The sequence below is a fragment of the Bos javanicus genome, chromosome 11 (genome assembly GCF_032452875.1).
Source record: "Bos javanicus breed banteng chromosome 11, ARS-OSU_banteng_1.0, whole genome shotgun sequence".
Lineage (NCBI taxonomy): Eukaryota > Metazoa > Chordata > Mammalia > Artiodactyla > Bovidae > Bos > Bos javanicus.
Window position 1 is genome coordinate 106,854,050 of NC_083878.1, and position 10,303 is coordinate 106,864,352.

Here is a 10,303-nt window from a genome sequence, read left to right on the forward strand (position 1 = left end):
GAGTACCTTATTTCTGATCTCCACCATGAACTCCTTTCAAGGTCAGCAGCTTGCAGTGGTCATGATGTAATCTTTGTAGAGACAGCTGGCAAGTGCCGACTTCCAGTCAGCAGGGTCCCTTCATAATCACATGTTTGACCATGCTTTGGGGGCATTTCAGGGCCCTCGTGTCCCAGGTCTAATGAAGATTCCATTGACAGGCCATTGTGTGCTGTTACTAGACCAGACCTTGCAAGTAGCAAAAGTCTCAGGACCATACCTGTCTTACTAGCCTCTTGGCCCAGGAGAATATTCCCTCTTGTTGCTTCTTTCCATATCTAGAGTTACATTATTACATTCATTGATCTCATCAGTTCAGTTCAGTTGCTTAGTCGTGTCTGACTCTTTTCGACCCCGTGAATTGCAGCACACCAGGCCTCCCTGTCTATCACCAACTCCCGGAGTTCACTCAGACTCACATCCATCGAGTCGGTGATGCTATCCAGCCATCTCATCCTCTGTCGTCCCTTTCTCCTCCTGCCCCCAATCCCTCCCAGCATCAGAGTCTTTTCCAATGAGTCAACTCTTCACATGAGGTGGCCAAAGTACTGGAGTTTCAGCTTTAGCATCATTCCTTCCAAAGAACACCCAGGACTGATCTCCTTTAGAATGGACTGATTGGATCTCCTTGTAGTCCAAGGGATTCTCAAGAGTCTTCTCCAACACCACAGTTCAAAAGCATCAATTCTTCAGTGCTCAGCCTTCTTCACAGTCCAACTCTCACATCCATACATGACCACTGGAAAAACCATAGCCTTGACTAGACGGACCTTTGTTGGCAAAGTAATGTCTCTGCTTTTGAATATGCTATCCAGGTTGGTCATAACTTTCCTTCCAAGGAGTAAGCATCTTTTAATTTCATGGCTGCAGTTACCATCTGCAGTGATTTTGGAGCCCCCCAAAATAAAGCCTGACACTGTTTCCACTGTTTCCCCATCTATTTCCCATGAAGTGATGGGACCGGATGCCATGATCTTTGTTTTCTGAATGTTGAGCTTTAAGCCAACTTTTTCACTCTCCACTTTCACTTTCATCAAGAGGCTTTTTAGTTCCTCTTCACTTTCTACCATAAGGCTGGTGTCATCTGCATATCTGAGGTTATTGATATTTCTCCCAGCAATCTTGATTCCAGCTTGTGCTTCTTCCAGTCCAGCGTTTTCTCATGATGTACTCTGCATATAAGTTAAATAAGCAGGGTGACAATATACAGCCTTGACGTACTCCTTTTCCTATTTGGAACCAGTTTGTTGTTCCATGTCCAGTTTTAACTGTTGCTTCCTGACCTGCATACAGATTTCTCAAGAGGCAGGTCAGGTGGCCTGGTATTCCCATCTGCTTCAGAATTTTCCACACTTTATTGTGATCCACAGAGTCAAAGGCTTTGGCATAGTCAATAAAGCAGAAATAGATGTTTTCCTGGAACTCTCTTGCTTTTTCCATGATCCAGCGGATGTCGGCAATTTGATCTCTGGCTCCTCTGCCTTTTCTAAAACCAGCTTGAACATTAGGAAGTTCACTTTTCATATACTGCTGAAGCCTGGCTTGGAGAATTTTGAGCATTACTTTACTAGCGTGTGAGATGAGTGCAATTGTGTGGTAGTTTGAGCATTCTTTGGCATTGCCTTTCTTTGGGATTGGAATGAAAACTGACCTTTTCCAGTCCTGTGGCCACTGCTGAGTTTTCCAAATTTGCTGGCATATTGAGTGCAGCACTTTCACAGCATCATCTTTCAGGATTGAAATAGCTCAACTGGAATTCCATCACCTCCACTAGCTTTGTTCATAGTGATGCTTTCTAAGGCCCACTTGACTTCACATTCCAGGATGTCTGGCTCTAGATGAGTGATCACACCATCGTGATAGAGAGTAGACTAAACCCCAGTCTGGTACTAGCTTACTAGATAACAAACAAACAAAATGTGTTTATCTGTGAATCTTAGAAGTCTTTTCCATAAATCTTCAAGTAGCAGTATTCTTGCAAAGGCATCAGAATGAGACCATAGAAGGCGTGTTTAAAATCTGATTAAATTGCAATTGACAAAGTAGCCTGGTCATTGCTGTGATATGTAACCCTTTAATATGATAACTAGAATTATAACTGACAACATTTTACCAGGACATATCAGATTCTCATGAATTTCACATAATTTCTAGGATGTCTATATTAGTAACATCAACCATACACTATAACCTGACAAGATTCACCACTCCTCCAACAATACTTCCCATGTAATTTAACATGGCAAATGAACTCAGGTAGTTTAACATCTCTCTTTGGGATGTCTCAGGGGCCCTCTGAAGCACCCTAAAGTTAGCTAAACATCAAATGATTTAGGAAATGTTTTCAATAAATATCAAAAGGGTTTATAACACTGTCAGATAGGATCATATAAGTCTCTATGAAACAATAGTTACTCACTTAGCCAAAGGTAACAAAAGATTTCAAAGGTAAACATAGATCACTTCAGAGAAAAAGAAACTTAAGATCCAGTATCAAAGGCAGTTCAACATCTTAAGAAAACTTGTATTTATGCACAAAACTCTTCCCTTGGCGTCCACTTCCCATAAAACCTTCTCACCACATTCTGTACCCATTACTTTGTTCTCCCATCCTGAAACAGCCACCTGTAAGTCAGACCCACTTCCTTCTCCCTCCATAAAATGTAATTTCATGTCTCATATCTTTTTTACTGAAAACACACATCCTACTTTCCGTAAGCAACCAAGAACTGGCCTTTATATTAGCATTCTATAGATTGGTGAACATAATTACCAGTGATAATTTCTAAAGAAAATTCTAGAGGACATCTCAGGATGGCATCAAACATTATTCATTAATCGTCCAAAATCTCTAGTTTCTCTCTAAGAGGAAGTTAGTGTTCAGTAATGAATGTTTCAGAATCTTATTTGGAAATGACCTAGCTATTCAATAAGCTTCTGTCACTTAGTTTAGCCACCCCCCCCAACCTAGAAATTCAAGTTACCCCAATCTGGAGAGACTACTTTAGACAGGCATTCCTAAAATATAATTATTCTTAATAGCTTATCTAAAAGTTCATATCTCACTTACATTTTTTACGAGTTTTTTTTCTTCTAGAAGTACTTTCCTTGTTGGCAAACTTGTAACAGATATAACAATATAACAATATTTAACTTATAATAAACCTAGGTACAATTAAAATATTATGCTTAATGTTAATGACTCTTAGACATGTCTATATTAGATTAGCAAACAAACATTAATACTAGATATTTAATATTGAATATTTCCTAGTTCACGTGAATCTGATATTCATTTAGATTAATTGCACTTGTATTTAGAATTGTCTGATTTGTAAGTACTTATTTTTCTTTGAAGTGAAGTGAAGTGAAGTCACTCAGTTGTGTCCAATTCTTTTCGACCCCATTGACTATAGTCTAACAGGCTCCTCTGTCCATGGGATTTTCCAGGCAAGAATACTGGAGTGGGTTGCCATTTCCTTCTCCAGGAGATCTTCCTGACCCAGGGATTGAACCCGGGTCTCCTGCATTGTAGGCAGACACTTTACCATCTGAGCCACCAGGGAAATGTGACCCTCAAATGTATGGCCAGCTGGCTTTCAACCAGCATCCCAAAAGGATAGTCTTTCAACAAGTGGTGGTGGAACACTAGAGAGCCATTAAGTGAAACAAACCACCAACTCCCCCCAACCCTTACTTTAAGAATTTTTATTCTTCAACTTTTCTTTAGGCCAATTAAATTAGAACTCATTTACCATTTTGGCAATATTATTAAAACAAACAAACAAAAGACACACACTGAGACAGATAAATCGAGACAGACAGACAGAAATCTCATAGTTTTCCACTTGACATTTAAAAGGTCTCTTTGACGACCCCCCTCCCCCGTTTTCTTGAAGTTCTAATTTGCCCAAGGCTGAGGTCTCAGGCAAAGTGGGCTGTGTATTTCATGTATTTCAGGGACATGAAAAGGGTTAACTTCAAGCTTTTCCCTAGGCAGTCTTTTTAACAAACTTGTTGTTTTTAATTGCATATGCAAAAATAACTTGTTTTGCAGTTTCCAAGAAAAAATTTTTTTCAGTTTAACCAGTTTTCTCCGGAGTCTAAAGAACATCATGGCCATCCTGTGTCCTAAAGTCACCTTTCCTTTCGGTATTCGTAGGTTTATACCTGAATTATAGGCCAAATAGTGCTCAAATTGACTCTGCTATCAGGGGCAGATCAGCTGACAAAAATCGTGGATTGTCCCTCTGGTGGGAAGGGAGGTCTTTGTCCCATCAGAAGGATCTGAAGGGTTAAGGGAATTTGCAGGAGTGGGGCAAGCTTGGTCCTTCCCCACCCTGAGAAACAGGAATAGTTACAAGGGAATTCTTTAGGATGTTCAGGGGTGGGGGAAGCTTGGTTCTCTCCCAACCTGAGACATAAGCATAGTTAGAAGGGGATCTTCAGAATGTTAGGAGAGCTTTTGATTCTTCAGGCTTTTGAATATAGGAGAAAGACCTGGACCAAAGGGAACCTCAGAATCCTTTCCAAGAGATCATGTGGGCATGAAAGGTCGAGTAGGGGTCGTCTAGGAAACCTGATGGAGAGAGACAGAGGGGGACCGGAGACAGGGAGGCAACAGGAAGACATGCGGCACGGGTCCCTGAGACCCGGATTCCGACTGAGGGCCCCGAAGGACTGAACGTAAGGAGATTCTGAGTTCTCTCACTGCTTTTGGCAAAAGCTAGTGTGCCTTTCAGAGGCCATTTTTTGGGGTCCCCCACGGCGCAGGAGTGCAGCTGGGAGGAGTTGCTGCACTTCCAAGGTCAGGGGCAGCAGCTGAGAGGCGCTACCTCATGTCCGAGGTAAGGAGCAGCGGCTGTGCTTTGCTGGAGCTGCCATGAAGAGATACCCCATGTCCAAGGTAAGAGAAACCCAAGTAAGACGGCAGGCACTGAGATAGGGCATCAGAGGGCAGACAGACGGAAACCACAATCACAGACAGCTAGCCAATCTGATCACATGGACCACAGCTTGTCTAACTCAATGAAACTAAGCCATGCCCTGTGGGGTCACCCAAGACGGACGGGTCATGGTGGAGAGGTCTGACAGAATGTGGTCCACTGGAGAAGGGAATGGCAAACCACTTCAGTATTCTTGCCTGGAGAACCCCATGAACTGTATGAAAAGGCAAAAAGATAGGACACTGAAAGATGAACTCCCCAGGTCGGTAGGTGCCCAATATGCTACTGGAGATCAGTGGAGAAATAACTCCGGAAAGAATGAAGGGATGGAGCCAAAGCAAAAACAACACCCAGTTGTGGATGGGAATGGTCTTAGAAGCAAGGTTCGATACTGTAAAGAGCAATATTGCAGAGGAACCTGGAATGTCAGGTCCATGACTCAAGTTACGTTGGAAGTGGTCAAACAGGAGATGGCAAGAGTGAACATCGAGTTGGACTATAAAGAAAGCTGAGCACCGAAGAATTGATGCTTTTGAACTGTGGTGTTGGAGAAGACTCTTTAGAGTCCCTGGACTGCAAGGAGATCCAACCAGTCCATTCTAAAGGAGATCAGTCCTGGGTGTTCATTGGAAGGACTGATGCTGAAACTGAAATTCCAATACTTTGGCCACCTGATGTGAAACGCCCCTGTTGGTGGGAGAGATTGAGGGCAGGAGGAGAAGGGGAAAACAGAGGATGAGATGGTTGGATGGCATCACCAACTCAATGGACATGAGTTTGAATAAGCTCCAGGAGTTGGTGATGGACAGGGAAGCCTGGCGTGCTGCAGTCCATAGGGTCACAAAGAGTCAGACACGACTGAGCTACTGAACTGAACTGAGTTTGTATTTGGGCCAGGCCTTTTGAAGAGCTAAATTTTCCAGTTTTGAGAATGTAGCCAAGGGGTGAGCCTGAGAGAGGCTCCCGTGACGTACCAGAGCTCACTCTTAGCGTATCTGCCATAGAATGGGCTACTGAGAGTCACCGGCTGACAGAAAGGCCTCCCTTTTGCCCCAGTGATCTCCCCGTGTGACTAATGCACGAAAATGGCTGACGGACCCAACAGTCGCGCCTGACAGTGAGAGGTGATCCCTAAGAACTGTGCAGCTAGGGCACCGTGTGACCTGGGCAGAGACAGATTCCATACTTTTCACAAGTGCACGGGGCACATTCTCCAAAATTGACCAAATGTTAGGCCAGAAAATAAGTCTACTCTAAATACACTCAAATCATAGAATTGAACTTTTTCCTGTCACAATGCAATGAAACGAAGTTAATAGTAGAAGGAAAAGTGGGAAAATCCACAAGTATGTGAAGATTAAACACACTCTTAAATAAACAGCAGGCTAAAAATAATAAAAAAAAGGAACTTGGAAAATACCTGGAAACAAATCAAAATATTAACAGAACATACCAACATGTATGGGGTTCTACAAAAACATCACCAACAGTGAAATGTAAAGCTGAGAATGCATACATTAAAAAGAAAGCTCAAATCAGCAACCTACCTTTACACCTAGGCAGAAAAGGGAGAGAAACCAAACTCAAAGCTAGAAGAAGGAATGAAAAGAGTAAAGATTGGCTCTCAGATAAATATACAGAAGAGGAAAACCAAAGAAATCCATTTTAAACAAAAGGTACTTCAAACAGGTAAAAAAAAGTAACAAATCTTTAGCTATATTGACTAAGAAAAAAGACAACTCAAATCAGTAACAAAGAGGAAACATAACTGCTGACATGACAAAACAGAACATAAGGGAGAGCTCTGAGCAGCTGAGCGCTGTGAGATGGGATAACCTGGTGAAACTCTGTTGTTTAAGCCTCAGTCTGTGGTATTCTATTCTGGCAGCCCTAGCAAACTAGCATAGCTTTATCCTCTTTCTTGCAAATAAAAGTTACGAAAATAGCGCCAAAACCCACAAAGTATATAAAGTATCCGACGGGAGGAAAAAAGAAAAGGACGAACTACCTAGGGTGTTGAGAAAAATCTTTTTCTTTGTTTTTTACCAAAGTTAAAAATGTCAAAACCACCAGAAAAGAGTCATGAATAGACATTTTAGAGAAGCCAAACAACAACCGTGGTAAAACAACCAAAAAGTCATTCAGTTGGTAAAAACAGTAAAATAATATATAAAATAAAAACAGTAAAATGCATTTTATTCTTTGGAGGTTTTTAAAAATTCAATTTATGGAAGTTCCAAAGAGGTTATAATACAGGCACATGATTCCAGATACTGAAAATACACTTTGCACTAATCTGTGCCTCCTGTCATTTAGCCTGTGTGTCCAGGGCCATCTGGCCTCCAAAGGTAGTATTTTGTTTCTTATGGATCCTTCTAGAGTTCCTTATAAGCAAACATGAAAATATATTTCTCCTTCATGCCCTAATTCAAAAGATGCTGCTGAGTCACTTCAGTCGTGTCCAACTCTGTGCGACCCCAGAGACAGCAGGCCACCAGGATCCCCCGTCCCTGGGATTCTCCAGGCAAGAACACTGGAGTCAGTTGCCATTTCCTTCTCTAATACATGAAAGTGAAAAGTGAAAGTGAAGTCGCTCAGTCATGTCCGACCCTCAGCGACCCCATGGACTGCAGCCTTCCAGGCGCCTCCATCCATGGGATTTTCCAGGCAAGAGTACTGGAGTGGGGTGCCATTGCCTTCTCCAAATTCAAAACATACATAGTGGTATATTAAGCATGGTGTTTTGTTACATGTTGCTTTTATTTATTTGACAATGCCTTGGAAGTTGTCCTCTATCAGGACATAATTTCCTGCAGAGCAGTGCACTGAGTGGATGATGTAGTAGTATAATACTTCTTGCCCATCCACACTGGGATGAACACTGATATGCAACAATCTGTTTATATTACGAACAATGCTGCAATGGAGAACTGTGACCTGTGTTATCCTGCTGCTAGCAAGTGTAGGATATATTTCTAAAGGATTTGTAACCTGGAGTATTTGTAACTGAGAGAGCATTTGATAAGATGGTACCAGTAAGATCCTTCTGAGCCAGCAATGAGCCTTTCTCTTTGAACTGCAACTTCTCTATCACACCACTCCCCCACCTGTGTTTAAAACTGCTTTCCAACATTTTCTAACCTTCAGAAACCCTCTATAGTCTTCCCTATCATCAGCACTGCCCTTTATTCTCAGTGCAGTTACAACGTCACCAGGTACGTACCTGTTGTCTCCACTCTTCTCTGGGTCCATCACGCTCAACTCACTCCATTAGAGCTGGAGCCAATGTGGCCAGATAACTCCTTGAGTGTAGAGAAATGGGTCATGGATGATCTGAACCAGGGAGCCTGGTGCCCAGGAGAGAGGGAGGGTCCGTAACGGGTGTAACTGGGGAGAAGGAAAGGTATATTAGGTTTGATCCACGATAATTTTTCAGGTGAAGATTCTATAGAGCCCAGATATGGGAGCAGGAGTCTTGGTTGGAGAATTTGTACTTGGGAATTTGTACCCAAATAGCACAGCTAAAATGGGAGGCAGGGACTACGAAGGGAACAGCCTGTGAGTGAGTCTGCTGTGAACCTGCTGTGAGTGCCAGGGAGAGACACACACGGGGACAGGATGCAGCAGAGAGGCAGGAAGGCAACAGCAGGCATTCCAAAAGGAAGGGGAGAGCGTCATGGCAATAAGGACGTGTCACAGAAGCATGTGCCATAGAAGGGTGGCGGTAAATGGAAAAGGGATCAGAAGTCATTCATAAGTCCTGGCAAGTTGCTTCATGAGAGGCTAAGGGCAGAATCAGACCATAGGATACAATGAAAGACAGATAAAATGGGTAGGTAAAACCCCATTCATGTTCAAATCAAGATTTTGTTAAAATGTTCTTTTAAGGAACATAGAAATACAATCTCGGATGAGAGGACGTTCAAGTTTAGGTGATGGCTGACAGAATGACTCCCTGCCTAAAAGAGATGCCATCAGCAACAGTTCTGTGCAGAGTCGGGCAGAGAGCCCATAACACTGGCGGACAGATGTGACGGGAGACACGTGTGGAAAAGGCTGGTGACTGGAGGTCTTCAGGGAAGAGGGGGTTCTTGCAGACTACATGCGCCACTGGACAGATAACATCAAGGGGGAGCTATTTGGGTCTTAGGAATTACTTAACCTGAAAAAAATTACTTAAACTGAATTTTAAATTGGCACCATGTAAAGTGCAATGGCTTCCCTGGTGGTTCTGGTTGTAAAGAATCTGCCTGCAATGCGGGAGGCACGGGTTTGATCCCTGGGTCAGGAAGAGGCCCTGGAGAAGAAAATGGCAACCCACTCCAGTATTCTTGCCTGGAGAATTCCATGCACAGAGGAGCCTGCCCGGCTACAGTCCATGGGAAAGCATGGGAGGAATAAACCCAGCAACGTGAGGAAGTGTGCTGTGTGCTGGGTTTTTCACCAGCTGGGTTTTTCACCGGATCACACAGTTGCTCCGGCTTTGGATCAACTCCTTCTGTCTCTGAACTTTTCTTGTATTTTAGTGTCTTTCTCTCTTATTTTTTAAAAGCCACATTCCTTAAACTTTCCATGCAGTTTTCCTTGTGGGTTTTCTCCCATGGAAGTAGGATTTCTAGGCATGGGTTCTATGTTTTCTTTCTACATAAACTTCATAAACAACCCAACATTTTTTTGAGGCAACAGTTCTGCAAACTGTAGAAATAAATTTATTTTGGTCCATACTGGCCAAGACTACAAAAATTGCTCCTCAGTCTCCTGAGTTTAAAATAGGCTCTGTGGTACCATCAAGGTTCCTGCTGATCTCAGATCCTGTGATCTTGCTGGTGCCTTGACTACTGCATGCACTCTGTCTGACTGTCAGGGCCCTGTGTCATCCATCTGTGTGGGCACGTGGCATCAATGTGCTGTATTTATGGAGAAGTATTCAGAGCAGGATCAAATCCCGGGATCAGGGACTGCCAGCACTGAGCTAGCACTGACCCTGCCCCCCGCTGTCTGCACCCCGCCCCCCGCCGCCCCTCCTTCCCCAGCCCCGCCCCGCTTCCCTTCACCACGTGTGCGCTCACTCACGTCAACTCAGCCCCCATGTGTTTCCACCCTCCAAGTTGGTGCCCATCTGAGGGCCTTTGTCCCTGCTCTTCCCTCTCCTAGAATGCCATTGTCCTAGAGCTTAAAGTGGCTGCTGTTTTCTGCTCATCTGGATGGCAGCTCAGATATTAACCTCTCGGATGGGCATTCTTGGACCAGCCTGTCTAATGCTGGTGTTTCCCCTTTACCATCCCTCGTGACCCTGATGTTTTCCATCAGTGTTGTTG